Below are 17557 nucleotides of genomic sequence, written 5' to 3' on the forward strand. Positions count from 1 at the left end.
CTGAAATGTACCTGAGGATGATGAACGACTGCGAGGAGACGAAACCGAACACACCAAGGAAGAAGAAAATGACCATAGAGAGAAAGTACTTCTGTTTTTAGACATTTTGCTTTTCTTCATTCCTGGAAGTTGTTCTTTCTGCAGATGCTGTTTTTTTCCCTCTTGTTTCCTTCTGTCTGTCTTTTCTCCAGACTTGGTATTTTGCCAGGAGCAACAAGGTGAATTAACAGAGGACCCTAATCCAGACGGACATGAGCCGGTGGATCCTGTCGTCCACAGGTTAGCTGAAGGCTAATCAGTAAATTCAAACTGACTGTCGGGAAGAGACGCTGCTTATCACACTCCTGAGGGAGGAAGAGCCAAAGGCATGCTAACTCATTTTATATAGAAAGAAGAACTGATGAGGTAAATGGCATTCTACAAACTGAAATTAACAATTAACATCGACTGTGAACGATCAAGCAGCCTGTTTATTGTCATCATGAATACATTTAAATAACTTTTTCTCCTGCTTTGATCACATTTTTTCAGTTTTAGTGAAGTTGAACCACAGTTTTATGACCCTACACCTGTTTTTATAGCTCCTGATACATGTCAGGTACACAACGTGACCCACTTTTAAAAACAGTCCACAGCTCGAGGTCGGAAGGACTGGTACTGCCAGCGAATCACTGCTCAGCACATTGTCACAGCAACTGATTTTTATCCTCTTATTAATTTCATCTGTTTCTAGTATAGATAAAACCTAATTGGTTTGGTGTAGGCAGTAAATGGTTTGGGCTTAACTATGAAATTGTCCCTGTTTAAAAAGCTCAGTGTAAAAGACAGACTGTGACGCCAAACAGCTTTGAAGTCCTGATATAAAGTTTCAAGCTGAGGCTTTTCTCAAAACCAAGGAATGGATACAACTCATCTGGAAATTAATTGTCAACCACAAGTTGTTAGCCAATGGGCAAACCTTATGCAATCCTACTTCTTACATTTAGAGTGACCAAAATTTACTAATTGGAATGAATATTTCATGCTGTGAATTAAAATATGCTGTATAGCCCACAAAGTCATCGGTTGTTTAGTTTTACTGGATGGCTTTTGAAAGGAAAACACATAAAGGCACTTCTGCGTTGAGTTTGTACTCTTTATTGCACTGAAGACTCTCAGCAACATGTGCTGAAGGCACAACCTCACTTCCAGAATGTTGGGTTGGTGTGTAAAGTGTAAATAAAAAATAGAAGTCAAAGATCTGTAAATCATGGAAATTCGTATTTTATTCACAGTAGAACAAAGCAGACAGACAAAAAGTGACATTTTGATTCTGATGGCAGCAACACATGTCGTTGAAGAAGGTAACAGTGGAAGAATTAAATCCTTCCAGTACTTACTGACATTGCTGATGAATGTAATCAGACTCAAGCTTTCAAGACCTTTCAGTAACACAATGTCCTTTTTCAGAGGCTGCCTCCTTCGGATCCACCATCTACACAGACTCTGATGTTTCAACATGTAAAAGCACTGATGGACATAACCAGCATACAATTTGATAACCCCAAATCAACTGCACATAGCTCACTCATGCGACGGAACATTCGTTCAGACAGATCCAAACCTTTGTCCCTTGCGGTTGTCTTTCTGTGTTTCGGTGCATGTTTGCCTTGTGATGATCAGTGAGTTGAGGTGGGAGGTCATCACGCTTCTTAATTCTCAGCTGCATGGCTGCAAGCAGGGAGGGGAGGAAAGCAGAGTGAAGAAGTGGAGGTTTATGAAACAAACTGATGGCTGGAACAACTGCGTAGCACATATGGCCTTAGGCAGGGAAAGACAGGAGGGGAATACAAGATGGAAGAGGAGGACTGAGAAAGGAGAAGTAAGAAGAAGAAAATGAGAGAAAAAAGCTGGCCTTACACCAAATCATCTAAAAGACACAACCTGAGGCCTGTTTCAGATTGTTTGGTTGGAAAGTCCAAAGTTTCCCCGTCAGAAAGCAGCACATCCTCGTGTCCAAAATGACCATGTCTTTTTTCCTACTGCCACAAAGGTCATCAGTGATGTTCTGCAGACGGTTATGACAAAAAGATCTTTTAAAAACAATCAGCTTTGCTTAATCCACCATTTCGGAGCTAAAATAAAAATATATAAATGGAAACAAACCATAAACCAAAATGTTCATGTCAGCTTTTTGTTTGTTCCCTTTAGAACATCCATACAAACAACCTGAAGGAAAGCTTTTAAAGAATAGCAGCGTCAAACAGACGAGCGCTTGAAGTTTGTTTTGCCAGATATTTACTTGGTTTAGGTACCAAAACCACTCAATAAAGAAAATTAGTGATTATCTTAGCAGGTTTTTACACTTTACCATGGAATCCAGTGTGTGTTTTGTACTCCTACAGTGCAGATGTTATCAGTGTGAGTTATGGTGTCACATTCTGTTGAGGGGCCTGAAAAAACGTTTAATAAACCAAACTCAGGACATCCATCCATATGACCTAGTTAGAGTGTTTAGATTTAGTTTATCCAGCGGACTTCTTCACACTTTCTCTTTCCTCCTTCCAGCTATACTTAGTGTTACTCGTCCCTGTTTGTAAACTGCCACAAATCCAAACAGGGATTTAAGAGTTTTTAGTGTGTCAGCGCCTTCCTGTCCCCTCCAGATCCATTTTCTCTATCTTTTTTTGGCCCAGTTATCCGAGGAGGATCCAGAAACCTGTCAGGCCTATCAGCACTGCCCAGCGGAGCATTGGAGCCAGACGGACAGATTGGACACAACGGGAGAAAAATGAGCAGAGACTCGTGGGTAATTTGGCGTGATGATACGATTTGATGCAACGTCTGCGACCATTTTCTTTCCCACTGAGTTTCTGTTTCTATGAGCCTGCTCTTTAATCAGGAGGCAGTTGTCTGTTAAATGGATGATTGAGTTTATGGGAAAATAGAAGATCTGTGTAGGTTCGGGGGCTGGACTGAATGAACTGGATTGAAACTAAAACTGTATGGATAAATTACTGCATAATGAGTGGATGGAAAGGCTCGATGAGTCAGTATATGAACAATGCATCACAATTGTTGTTGCTAATTTATCTTTTTTGAAGATACAACTCTGTAAAAACAAACTGAGTAGAAACAAATTGAGTTGTCAATTTCAAACAAAACAATCCTCAAACTGAAAAATTAGAATTGAATATTTAAATAGGAGGCATGCTTTTTAATGTTTGGTATCATGTGAACAGATTTAACTGTTGATCACTCATTCACTATGCTTGTTCCATCTACAATAAACACACACATCAGAGAGCAACATGGGGTTGGAATCTTGCCCAAGGATATTTGGCATGGAGACTGGAATAGTTGGTCCCAGAAATGACAACCTGCTCTACCTCCAGAGCTACAGGCACCTCACATAGTATTGTTATTTGTCTTATCTATTATAAGTAAGAACAAGCCTAAAGACACTGCTCCAGGTGAGGCTTGAACTCACAACCTCAGCATTGCTCAGCCCAGTACTGCCTATAAGTACCACGCGCTAACCGATTGCGCTACTGGAGCTTCAGGTAAATGATGTCCTGATGTATCAATCAGCAGTTTGCTTCTGTCCACTTTTGATCACCTGCTCTTATTTCACCTATTGTACCTGGAAGTTGATGATTGTCACAGAAGGATGTCACTGCTAGTGGCTTCCTGTGTGGATGAGTCCTCTCAGGAGATATGTCAAACTTAGCAATTCAGAAAACTGAACTTTACTTTGTCTGTAATGTGCTTTTTCACATCTACTGCTTTTCATTATCGAAACCTAAGCAAATTAAAGCTTTTGCTTAGTGTTTCCTGACACACTCTCTCTCTTTTGTGGTGTAAAACTAGTTTTTTAATCTAACCTGTCATGTTCCCCATAGTGAGGATTTTTAAAGCAGGTAAATGTCTGCATTTGGAGGGTTGGGGGTGATAAAGGTGGAGATCATTTTACTTCTGACACCCCTGAGAAACCTTCTGTGGTATTACTTTCCCGTTAATAATCTTTCATTAGTGTTTGATCAGGTTTCAAGAGTAAAACTACTCGATTAGGTTTACAAGGTAAACCGTTTAGATAGAAAATAAAATAACTGTAAATAAAACTAGGTTTGGGTGTAAAAAATTGTTGCTACTTTTTCTTGTTTGTAAGGATGATTTATCCCGGAGGACTGAAAAAACATCTGGTAGACCTGCAAACAGGGCGTGAAACATACTGTATCATAGTTTAATTTATATTGGTTTCAAAGTTTATTTGAGAGAAACAAATATTCAGCGAGTCTGCGTTCAAAACAGAGCCCAGTCCAATGGACATGTGGGGCATAATTAGTATAAGCCTGCACGCACATGAAAAGATTAGCTTACCAAAGGTAGCTTGTTAGCATTACTAGCACCAGTTGTTTTCCTTTGTTGCATGCTAGCATCCACACACAGGTGCCAAATGTGGTTACACATCGCTTCAGTAGCACCACAACATGTTTGAACCAACATGGAACTGGAGTTTTATGTTGATAAAACATGAAGAATTCGTTTTACCAACGAATTGTTTTAGTGCTGACTAGCAGGAACACCAACATTAAAATGTATCCCTAGTCCCTCAAGACAGGTCGATCCTTCTATTGTGGCCATTTCATCTTTTGTCAAGATATCAGGCTGTGAAGTAGGAAAACTGATTAATTACTGGGCGAATCATTGCATACCCTCAATAATTTCAACTGTGTGACTTGATTAATGATAGAAGGATTGATAGTGATGAACATTAGTAGACAAAATAGACTAATGAGTGATGAGATTAATGGATTGAAGTATAGATGAATAAACATGTGGCCTGCCTGTGTGCTGTCAGAATGGATGGATGGACGAGTAAATGTTGGATGCTGTATGTGAGGATGATGGATGGAGCCCTGCTGGCTCTCCAGATTGATGGATAACAGACTGGATGGGTGGTTGAACTGTAAGCATGAACCGTGAAGTGTTTCCAAAAATATTCCAGTCAGAAAAAACAAAAACTCCACCTGACAAATTTCCCAAGCGAGGAGGAGAACAATGGGAAAAGTGAGTAAGTGTGCAAATAAATAACCGAGTTCAGCGGCTTCACAAAGACATGAAGAGGATTAAGATGAGAAAAATAAACACAACACAGTATAACTCCAAAGGGTTTATGAAGAGGGCAACAGTTTGATATGAAGGAGAATAACAGGAGTGGGCATGCTGTCACAATCATGTGTGGAGAGTGTGTTTACTCTGAAAAATAATGCAGCGAGTGCTGTGTTATGATTAATCATCCCGCCTTAAGGCTGATTTTAATCGGCCGGAGATATTATGTTTTAAACAGAGATCAGAAGAAATAAAGTCTGTTGAATACATTTTTCACTCTGCATTTACTGGTCAGCTTTCTTTGAGATAACGTGAACGTGCAGTCAGTTGTAGAGAAACTCTTAGTACTGATGCACTTTGACGTATCCATCCATGCATTCTCTGCTGCTTATCCAGGTTCGGGTTTAAACAGGCACATCGGGACTTCCCTCCCCACGGCCACTTTATCCAGCTCATCTTGGGGGACACTGAAGCTGGGTCTGCCCCAGGGCTCTCTCTTCTCCCACTAAAGGGCATCCTAGTCCTTCAATGTGGATGAGTAGCAGCTCTACTGTGAGCCTCTCAAATGGTAAATGGGCTGATGTACATATGATGTACATACAGTGCAGACAAGTACTTTGTCTGATATTTGCACACACTCCAACAGATGAATTAGTAGCAAGGATACTACAGGGTCACCAGTAATTGGACCGGCGACCCTCTGACCCACTCTTCCTCCTGTGTCAGGGTTGGTTTTTACAGCCAGCAGTGACCTTGTGGAGTTTAAGCTGTCAGCTAAAACAAGCAATTTTGGTGGTTGTATGTGTGCCAAGTTGCATCACTGTTACGCAGAAAACTAATCACGCACTAGAATTTAGCTCGACAATTTTAAGTGCAAACTTCATGGACCATCTATACCACACGGCCAAAACTATTGTTTACAAGTGATCACATTTAAGGTGTAGCAGCTGTCACCTGTAGAAAGGGCTACACTTCCTAAGAGACTAAGTTGCAGAGTTGCAACACAAAACCAGAAATTTTGAAAAGTGCACAAAATAAAGTGTAAGGTTTATTTTGTGCAGTTCCCTCCTTTACATGAGCAACTGTATACTGTAATACTGAAGGTGAGAGTTGTGTGTATAAAACGAGGAAATTAAATGACAAAATGCAGAATCATTCCTTTGGGTGAAATAACCTGTTACTTACACAGCCCCTCTGTGAGTCTGAGTCCCTCCACCTGTCTAAACCAACCAATGTGTGTCATGAGAAACGGCACATATTTGTGGCAATAGTAAAAAAAAACAACTATACAGGTCAGACCTCAAAGACCTCGTAATTGTTTTGATTTCAATTTGGATTTACGCCATCAACTTATCAGAAGGAAGTGAGTCATTGCTATCCATCCCATTCAGATTGTTCGCAGGGACCCTTCAGTGCACAGTGCCATTAAAGTTATTGAAGGCAAAGATGGTTTCCAGATGCTGTTTTGTAGGTAATATTCTTGATCCCTTCCTTGCTGTTGGTACCAGAGTTTTGGTGTCAGATTGATGGTTTAGAACGCCAAAAAGTGTTGCCCCGTTTATGATGAACAGCTTCTGTTGTGCACAGTGAGCCGTGGATGTGGAGGTGTTGGTTATTTAGCAGGCTTTGTGGTGAGTCATCATTCATCCTCTTGTGAGGTTCATCTGTTAAACACTCTGCCAGTGCTGTTGTTTTTCAGGCATTAACATACTGAACCAATGAGTCTGCAATATTAGCATAAAACTAAGCCTTCAATGGTGACACTTCATCATTATTGTGGATATAAACGCCTTTTTCAAAACTGCAACTCAAGTAACTGTCTCCAAACTTTAGCTTGTAAACTGGATATACTTTTGTTTTTTCAGACTATTCTTGGTAAACACTGAGGATGGTTGTGTGGGAAAATCTCAGCAGACCAACAGTCTCTGAAGTACCAACCCCACCCTAGCATGATTGCTCATGCTACATTCAAAGTTACTTAAATCAACTTCCCATTTCTTCCCATTCTCGTGATTCAGCTGAACTTCAGTAGTGGTGTGACACACCTGGTTATAACGACACTCGTTATAACCAGGTGTTATAACTCCTGGCTCTGTAAACACTGCCAGGAGTTTATGGCTCAGTCTCTTTCGGGTCATGCTGCATAAAATATACATTTTGTTTTGTTTGGATTCACAGTCGAGTCCACGCCTTGCGTGTCACACCCTGTTTCAAATACCAAAATGGTGACAGCACAAACACTCATCTAGAGGCTCCATAGCAAGACAAACCAGTGGGGGGCGTCACCGTGGATACGTTCATCTTTTATATTGTCTATGGTAGTGACACTCTCAGGGGGCCAGCACTTACCTCCCGTCACCATGTGGGGCTGCCGGCGTACAAACACGTCTCATATCTCATGTAATACAACTTTCCTGCGTAGCTCCCTTTTGATTTGGATTCAGTTGCTTCAAAGGCAAACGTCCTTTTACAAGAGAAGAAGAACCACCTGCGGGGCCGTCTCACCCTGAAAAGTGTGTCTGAAAGAAAGAAAGAGTGTGAGACTCTAAATTTGTACGAGTGTGTGTGAGAGGAAAAATTGTGTGCGTGTGTCTTGTAGAAAGTCTCGCTCCTCATCTCTGACATTTCCAGGTCACTCAGTTATCAAATGGCTTCTCCGCCCCCTCGCTTTCCTCTCCCTCTTTTTCTCTGGTTTTACCTCACCATCTCTGGGAGGCAGAGAGGGTGAAAGAAAGGAGGAGAGGAAATCAGATTAAAGGTGGAAAAGACAGAAAGAAGAGTGTTTGATTTGATTTTGATTTGATATACCTTTATTAGTCCCACAACGGGAAATTTAATAAGGCTGCCGACGTATTGCACGCAATGGCGGCACCATCTTACCCTCCGACCATACATACAGTACATTACACAAAACATCACATGGGGAAGACAGGTCAGAGAGGTCTAACAATGGAAAATGCACCACATGAGGAAAGATAAGGAGAAAAAAATAACTCCCCCCAGACTGAGCTCCAACAGGGAGATGGAGGGGGGGGAGTGTGTGCATATCAGTGTATATGTATGTGTGTGCGTGTCCAGAGTTCAGTTGAGACAGTGTCCTTCGCCCTGCCAGGCTAAGTAAACAGTCTGCCAGCCAACCCAGGTGGCCTTGCATGGAATGGGGGGAACAGACTAAACACAGTCGTTATCAGGGTGTTTTTTGTTCGGCTCCAGCCTTGAGACAACAGCTGGTGCCAAAGGGGTATCCGCATGAAGTGATGGTGCTTTTTACTTTAGTGCGAACAACTCATATGAATTTCAAAGCAGTTCTAACAGTCCAACACTGGTCTCTCAATCTCCCATTGGAGAGCCGCGGGCTTCGCCATACTTGCGTTCTGTGATGTTGTCATTCTTGTGCTCAAAGAGGCGATTTCTGAGAGCTCACGACAGTTTGCCTCCCCGAGATGTAATCCAGTCTGCAGTCAGAGATCTTATTCTGAGTATTTACAGCAGCCGTAAGCCTCTCCAAGATCTTATCCGTGCTGCACTCAATGAGCCCATTTTGAGAAACTCACGCCTCTCCCATCGTTTCAATCCCAGCGGGCAGCCTTGTGGGGGGTTTGAACAGCCGGTTCCGCTTCCTTAATTCTTCGATAAGTCAGGGCCAAGCCAGCTCCGATCAGCCAGAACCCTGTTATCATGGTTCCGAATAGGTAGATATCTTCAGCACTCAGGCTCACCCAAGCCCAAACTTCTCGTTGAGAAAGAGGTGTCAATTGCATTCAGGGACCAGTTGATCAAATCCATAATTCCTCTTTTAGGTTTTAGAGAACAGACTGTGAGAGAGTGTTCCAGGGAAAATACAAAAAAAACCCCACGAGACTAGACAAGGACATAAGAGGCTAAGCAGGGAAGCTAAGGGAGAGGAGGAGAGGAGAAAAGTGCGACCGCCTTCGTCAAGAGCAAGAGCAGAACCCATGATGGAAGTCTGGTGGGTTTTGCTTAATCAGTATGTATAGAGTCCCACAGGGTCAGCCAAATATCAAAACAAAAGTCTAAATCTCTGTGGGTTATAAACAGCACATATTCTAATAATCCAATAATCAGCCAACTCCAGAGTAAACTGATTATCCGGTCGTTAAGTGATGACGTGACGAATCCTACTTCCGGGTCTAAAGTAGTCTGCGTTTAATATGGCTTTTGTGTTGTTAACATGTTTAATGTTTTGTATTTTCTTCTATTTAATCTCAAAAAGCTCCTAAAACAGTCAGTGATCACGTTAACTTTTATCAAGTGGGAATAAAGTTAGCTTGTTTATATTATGCTAACATAGCTGTGTCGCTAGCGGTCACGTAGTGCATCATTAAATACCAGCTAGCCCAACTTCAGTAACCCTACAAACGTCACTGCTGTTTAGTTTTCTGTCTTCATTTATGCTGGAAGTGATAACAGAGCTGTACGTTTTAATTTGTTTCCAAAACCCCGCAGTCAGGACATGCTATATTGTATTTAGATAGAAGCTAGCGAGCTAACTTCCTGCTAACTTCTAACTCTGTTAAATGTCATAAATTCCGTTTTCATGGATGCCTGGATGTTAAACTCAATTGTTACACCTGGTAGAGCAGAACGCTGATCATTTTATTAAAGATGAAAGACTTTAGACAGTTTTTCAACTCTCAGTAATGCCACAGTGATCGTTTGATATATGGACCTGCAGCGGAGTTTAGGCCCAGACACGGCTAGTGACGTCAGACTTAACGACTGGATAGCTGTCAGCTGCAGAAGTGTTACTCCACATCTTTCTCTCACAGATGATTGACGTACTGGGTGAGTTTGCCCAGATGGTCCACAGTTAGACTTACTGATGATGGACACTGGTCTCCCTCAGAAATACCATTTGTCATCGATTCTTTTCATAACTTGAGAAGAAGAAGAAGAGTCATCTGCAAGTTGTCGTATTTGGTGACCACGGGATCGCTTCTCTAGTGTTTTTGCAAAACCTCCATCTTACACCGAGGCAGTTTGTAGAAGCATGCAAAGTAAAAGTGCTGAGAATTAACCACTCCAAATCTGAAAATCTGTAAATCTGTGGCACAATCTGCTTATAAATGGGGAAAAGGTGGAATGCCAAGTCCGGGTTAGGGAGTTTTTCCTTCCCACTGTCACCAAAGTGCTTGGTCATGGGGGTGGTGTGACTGTTGGGGTTTCTCTGTATGACTAAAGGGTCTTTACCTTACAATATTAAACACATTGAAGTGACTGTTGTTGTGATTCAGCGCCATGTAAGTTACACCGAACTGAATTGACATGACTGTCAGTCATCTCTAGCTGCCATGTTGCTGCTAGTCACTTCCTGTGTGTAGGAGGATCCGAGTTTGCGCCACTACTCCTCCATACTGTTAAGGAAGTGGTTGGAGAGAGGGAGGTGACAAGTGAAGTAATTAAGTGCATTTATCTTTATTTTTACTATGATAATGTGTAGAGACACCTTCTACCATAAAGATGAAACTGCTCTGAATTAAATTATGATAAACTTTGTTTGGCATTAGTGTCACAGCAACCTCAACGTTAAACACAATCTCCAGTTTGGCATTTTTCCCGTGTTGTTTTGAAGTCGTAACTACTTTGTGTAAAACATGAACCACTGAAAAGTTTGCAGAGAGTTTCACATGTTTTTCTTTAGTTGAGTCTGATTCTGTTCACGGTTTTCATCTGCAGGCTTCGTCCAACAAATAGAAAACCTCGTGCTGTCTGTGTCTGAGGAACAAAGCAACAGACGAGCTTCAGTCTCTGGAAAACAAATTGATTTCTGCTGTTTAAAGTTTTTATGCTGCGCTTCCACAGTCTGTCTCTGAGAAAACCAAAGATAAAACCTTTTATTACTTACTTTACTTTTATTTTCTTCTTTTATTGCAGCTGTTCTCCAACGTCATAAAGTTTAAACTTTCCACCCACAGATGAATATGAAAGACTAAATAATAACACATGAATTAGTGACACCGTGGCAGTTTCCTCTCTAACCAATAATCCCTGAAGTCAAAGTCAAAATATTCTACACTTTGCCCAGCAGTCAGAGACCCAAACATGTTGAGTTAGCTATCAAAGAAACAAGGAAATTGGAAAAAAATCCCCATTTGGGAAGTGGTTACCAGCAAAGACCCAATCAGCTGTTTCCCTTTTGGCTTTCTGCTGGTTAAGTAATTGATTAATAAATCAAAGCTCAGCCGAGGCTACCAGAGTGCTCCCCGCAGAATGCTAATGTTTCCACGCTACCCTTCCCTCTTTTTGTTTAGCTCTCCTGGTTAATTTCTTGTTAATCTTATTATGTTTATTTAAAACTGAGAACACATCACCCTCCGTGCAGACCGCAGCATGGGAAGGCTGGATGTAGACGGAGAGTTATTGTTCATCACCAGAAAATAGAAAAAAATAAGCTGCTGATTTTAACCCGTATACATGTCCAAATTCTGAAAGGAAAATGGAAGTGATGAGATTATGCTTTTTGTATACAGCACACACATTTCTACAGAGCAGCAGTGTGTGTGTGTGTTTGTGTGTGTATCAGGGAAACTGTGCGTAGGAGGGGGAATACACAATTTGTTGTGCTTACAGCTGAGGTGCTGAAATCAGCAAAAACATTTTGCTTCAGAAGAGTTTTGCTCCCACTTACGGCTGCTTTCACTGCACATTCCCCTGTTACAGCTGAGAGGGACGCAGGCGCGCGCACGGCTGCTGTAATTGGTTCGCTTCACCTGCTGAGACTCACTCACTCACTCACACACACACACACACACACACACACACACACACACACACACACACACACACACACATACAGGTGACAGGTAAACAGAATTGTCAAAATGACAAGACAACCCTGTTTAGGGAGTCAGCTGACTCCCAAAGCAGCAGCCCAACACTCAGAGCTGGATTAATGCTCCAGAGTGAGGACGTGATGAAATATTCTGCCCTGCTTGTTAACTGAACACACTCACAGAAATTTGGTCCAAACCAGATTAGAAGAGGTGGTTTCATGCACTCAGGGCAGTAACCTGAAGAGTTTATCTCTGGGGAATTCATGGATGGGAAGAACCTCTGCTTAGTATTCCACCTTTAATCTGTTTACAAAATAATATTTAATTAGTATTTTTTTTTCAAATATCGAATTTTTAGTGAAATGGGAGCCTGTGTTGGAGGTTTCAGGTGTTAAAAGTCTAACATAAAACCAAAAACGTCCTTGAATAATCACATTACTTTGATATAATATTCATTAAGCACTTAAATGTGCTCTACGCAATGGTGCTTTCATGTATTAGATGCTTTTTATGCCAAGTACACATTAACTTCATAAAAAAGTGTTTGGTTTTTGCTAACATCATGTGCATCATGTAACATCATGTAACATTTATTACGTTTATAAGTTAGTGAGGAACATTAGCTACTGTTAGCTTAGAAACCGTGAATCACTAACACTATCAGTTAAGATAACTCTTTATTGTCATTGCACAGTCATACCTAGAACAGTCCGATGAAATTAGAAACTGTCCCACGGTGGCACTACGCACAACACAACACAACACAACACAACACAAACAAGACAACACCACTCAGTAAGTTAATAAATAAAAAGAAGAAATAAAAAGAATGAGTGTATGGATGCTCCATATAAGAACCTGTCCATTTACCATTTACTGTAGATTGTTGTCAAATGACTTCGCCAGCTAATGTAATTCATGATACTAAACAATGTCAAACAGCATCTAAGCCATCAGCTATCTGTGACTCAGCTAGCTGTGGTGAAGCATTGGGAGCTTCATCATGAAAAACCACAGATTTCACTTAAATGGCTATTGGTGTTCTTGGAGCTGCTCTTTAAGCTTCTTTATGATATTTTAAAGGTCTTTTGTGGGTTTTACTGAGGCGGATTTACTGTTTTCTGTTTTTGTCATGAAATGCTTGAAATAAACAGCTTATAAATAATAGTGCCTTTTTCAGCTCTCATTACTGAGTCATTTTTTATTATATCATCACTGGTTTTTCTTTACACAGTGAGGATAAGAACAGGTGCTGTGCTGCGTCAACAATTACTCTGACATTTACAGTGAACGATGATGGAGGAAGCTATTGCTCCTCCATCTCCCACATCAGCCCAGAGGCAAACAGATCAGCAGTATCTGGTAATGATAATATGGCGGTATGAAAGTACAAACACACGCTCAGCCACTGTGCAACTTCCCAAAGAGTCCTCAAATAAGGGGATTTTTTTTGTTCTTGCTTTATAAGTTAGATTAGATAGTAAATGTTAGCATTTTTTCTAATTGGTTCAATACTTGTCAGCCCAGACTCTTTGATTTCATGTTTGCAGTGATTGAGATTGCATAGAGATGCTTTAACTTCTCACAGAGTGACCATATGCAGATGGCTGACCAGTGTGATGCTTTTTTTACAGCCTGGATATTTGTGAGAGTTAAGATGTAGATCGATTTGGCATCTCCAGTGTTTTTCAGGCCTTTTTTCAGCTGAAGTGCTTCTGACTCTGGGCTCATTCTTTGGAGATTCCATCAGGTCTTTCCTCGTCAGCAGCTAATGTCTGATGTTTTCTGGGAGAGTTTTGTGAGATCCTCTGGGTTCATAAACTGGGAATTTGTACTTCAAGTTCAAGTCAGTCCTGTCTTCTCTAATAAATCTTACTGGCCATAGTCCAATCATTTTCAAACGTTGGCGGATTCTGGTTCATCTTGTCATCAAAGTCCTCAAAGAAAGAAAATGCTGTTCTGTACGGCTGACCAAACAAGACAGCAAGTATCTGACGAAGATGCACCAAGCTGCAGTTGCCCATTGTGGGGACAAACAGACCTGGCTGGGATCTGTTTTGCCCTGTGAGCTGAATAAATTCATGAGCAGTCGTGACTCAGATTTGTTCAAGTGGAAGAAAATGATAGATGGAAAATTTCCCTTACTACATTCATTAGCTCAGTAAAGACTTGTGCTGGATCTCTGCACTTGTGAAAATGAGCTACTGTTACCTTAAAGTGCAATGTTGGCATTTGCTGCTCAGATATTGATGGACAAAGCTGATACACTGGTATACATAATTTTTGTTTTGCTCATTCTGCAAATTCTGTGCGCCGATCTGGGTCATCCCGATCTGCAAGCAGTTTGCTGACTGTAGCATGGGAGATGGGTGGTCTCGTAGGGTGTCTTACATTGAAATCTGCTGCAATGACCCGGTTACTGCGTTCACCAGATATCAACACAATTTCGATCCGCTCCTCACGTGTTAACCTCTTCGACATGTCAATGGCTGTGAACAAAGAGAAACTTGTAAATAACTCATGAAAGAATAAAGTTAGGTTGAAACCAAGCACACCATTGTTGTTCTTGTGACATTACCAATAAGTTTGATGTGTCACATGATCGTCTTCCTATTGAAAAAACAAAAATTGTATCCAAGATGGCCGAATTCTAAATGGCCACCGTGGTCACCACCCATCTTGAGGAGTTTGCCCCCTCACATATACTAATGTGCCACAAACAGGACTTTAATATCACCAACCATTCCCATGTTATTACGGTGTATCCATATAAATGACCCACCCTGTACATGGAAACAACATCACCATGTGTCTTTCTGTGGTTCTGTTCTTTTTAGCTTTGACCCAGGAGATGATGTCAGGGTTTCAGCCATGTTTCCTGGGACTGTGTTATTAAAGGAAGGCGATGATGTTAGCCAAAGTGCACCTTCTCATCCAGCCAGCATTCATCCTTGAGGTCTTTTCACTTGCAAAACTGAACAACAGCATTTGAAAAGAGTAAACCTCAGCTCTGTGTCACATGGTGTTTTTATGTCTGCCCGATGAAGGCCATGCGCTGCAACGCTCTGCTTGGATAATAGCTGTTCTATAATGTTGTTGTGCGCGCTGTCTTTGCCTTCTTTAAAGACGCCCTTACATACAGATGCTCACGTTGGAGAAGGTCGTGTTGAGTGGACGGTTTAACAAAAGTTAGGTTTCGGTAACTGTGACAAAAGTTTCCCTTAATCAAGTTTGGGAGAGTTGACGGGTGTGATTAACGAGGCCCCGTGCTTTCAGGCCAGTGTTATCAGGTGCATAATTAAACCTGTAAATCAGCGAGACATACATGTACAGTAAGCACGATATGGCTGATATCGTCTAACACAGAGTTGTGTAAGAATTAAGAAGCCCCCTTGCTGTCCCTGTGAAAGGCTTTCTCATTATTACAGCTTCATATTGGACTCACAGGAGCAATAGCAGCAGTGCTTTATTAGCCTACAGATCAGGCTATTAAACATTTTAAGATGAGTTGAGCTTCATTAACGACATCCTGTATCCATATGTGTCATCTAATCTGTCTGACCTCAGGGGAGCTGACGCGGGGAAGGAGGAAGGATGGAGACCTGTTATTTTAGGGTGAGTAACAAGGAAAATCTGCCTGTTTTTCCCACACAAACAACATTCACGTTATTTGATTGGTTATGAAATATTAACCTGAAATACAAAACATGTCCCAGCAGGCACCTGAATCTTTAAACGCACTGTTCATAATTCAGAACTCTGATCAATAAATCATAACAGGGGCGATCGTGGCTCAAAGAGTTGGAAGTTTGTCTTGTAATCAGAAGGTTGCCGGTTCGAGCCCCGGCTCTGACAGTCTCGGTCGTTGTGTCCTTGGGCAAGACACTTCACCTGCCGCCTACTGGTGATGGCCAGAGGGGCCGATGGCGCGATATGGCAGCCTCGCTTCTGTCAGTCTGCCCCAGGGCAGCTGTGGCTACAACTGTAGCTGCCTCCACCAGTGTGTGAATGTGAGAGTGAATGAATAGTGGAATTGTAAAGTGCTTTGAGGGCCCCGGAAAGTGCTATATAAATGCAATCCATTATTATTATATGGATGAAACGGGCCGTGTATTCAGGGCTGACTTACTGACTCAAACAACAGCGTGGATGTGTTGCGTTATTTATAATTTACACTCAGGGTAAAAAGGCAGTTCGGGGTTATTAACAGTAACCTTACAAACGTATTCAGATGGTGAGAAAGGCAGACGGCGTGCGTGTGTACAGCTCAATGATTTCTTTCCACATTAATCAAAAAACCTTGAACTTAAGAAACCACACAGAGCTCTCACACACTCTGATACTGTGTGTGTGTTTTCACTGCATAATAGATGACCGACACAGCGCCCTCCCTCACACCGCAGGCCAACACGCAGCTTTACACGGACACAGGAAGTTGTTCGTCTGAACCACCACTCCGTGAAGAAGTGCGTTCCCAGGCGAAGCGTCAGATGACAGTTCTGTGCAGTCACCCCTCAAATAAGGAGGCGCTGGAAGTAAGATTATGTGGTTATTTAGTGTGACATAAACTCATTTAACATCTTATTTTAATGTCTTGTGGTGCCAGAACAGTTTAAAGTCTATGTTACCAAAGTTCACAGGAAGCTCAGGCTTTGAGACCTGAGTGAGGAATTTGTAGAAATGATAAAAATCATTTGGTCCTGGAAAGATAAAGTAAATTTGAGGTTGTCAAAGGAGCTTGCAAAGAAAAGCGTCTGGACTTCTTTAAGTTACTTGAAGACGTTTCACCTCTCATCCGAGAAGCTTCTTCAGTTCTAAGGTCAAATGGTGGAGAGTCCCAGATATAAACCTAGTGGGAGTTTCCCCCCACAGAGGGACAAAAGGACCCCCTGATGATCCTCTAATCGCCTGAGCCAAGGTGTGAAACTGGGTGTGGGTCACAATCAGCCAGAGTTTCGGGTGAGTTCATTGTGATACCTGGCCCCACCTTATCATGCGAATTCCTGAGGTCAGATGGCCCAAGATGTGAGTGGGGGGAATTCCCACTAGGTTTATATCTGGGACTCTCCACCATTTGACCTTAGAACTGAAGAAGCTTCTCGGATGAGAGGTGAAACGTCTTCAAGCAACTTAAAGAAGTCCAGACGCTTTTCTTTGCAAGCTCCATTGACTATGATGACCTGGATGACTGAGAACCTTCACAGACATAAATTTGAGATTATATGGAAAAAGCAAAAGAGGATCCCAAAAGAAAGACTTTACATTAATTTCTTGTGATTTATTTAACATTATTAAATTTTTTTAATCCATATACGTCTCAGCTTATTCAGATTAAAATAATATTTTTCAAGAGTGTTCAGGCCAAGACGGAGAAAAGAAATAGACCTTCTGTTTCTGAAAAAAGAGGAAAGGAATGAAACACAAGTGTGGAGTCGTCCAACAGGAAACTTTCAGTGTTACGAACTTCATTTTCCTCACAGGGGAGTTTAAGTTCACACCAATCACACATTCATTCTTTTGAATTCACTGAACTTCAGAAACTAAAGAGTTTTTATGTTTCAGAAGGACAAACATTGCTGCATGTTAAAAAAAATCTTAAATCTGTGACAAACTTGGTCATCAGTCATATAACATACTGATGACTGCTGACACTCCACCCACTCCACCCTGCC

The 17557-nt window shown here is 41.5% G+C and overlaps 1 non-coding gene across 1 annotated transcript; it reads right to left on the reverse strand.

The window, feature by feature from the left end:
* Positions 1 to 3444: 3444 nt before the first annotated feature.
* Positions 3445 to 3537, reverse strand: trnai-uau (transfer RNA isoleucine (anticodon UAU)). Its single transcript is given in 2 exon segments — positions 3445 to 3480; positions 3500 to 3537. It is a non-coding gene; the product is annotated as a tRNA-Ile (tRNA).
* Between the last annotated feature and the right edge of the window lie 14020 nt (positions 3538 to 17557).

Source organism: Astatotilapia calliptera, chromosome 10 (assembly GCF_900246225.1).
Source record: "Astatotilapia calliptera chromosome 10, fAstCal1.2, whole genome shotgun sequence".
NCBI classification, from domain to species: Eukaryota; Metazoa; Chordata; class Actinopteri; order Cichliformes; family Cichlidae; genus Astatotilapia; species Astatotilapia calliptera.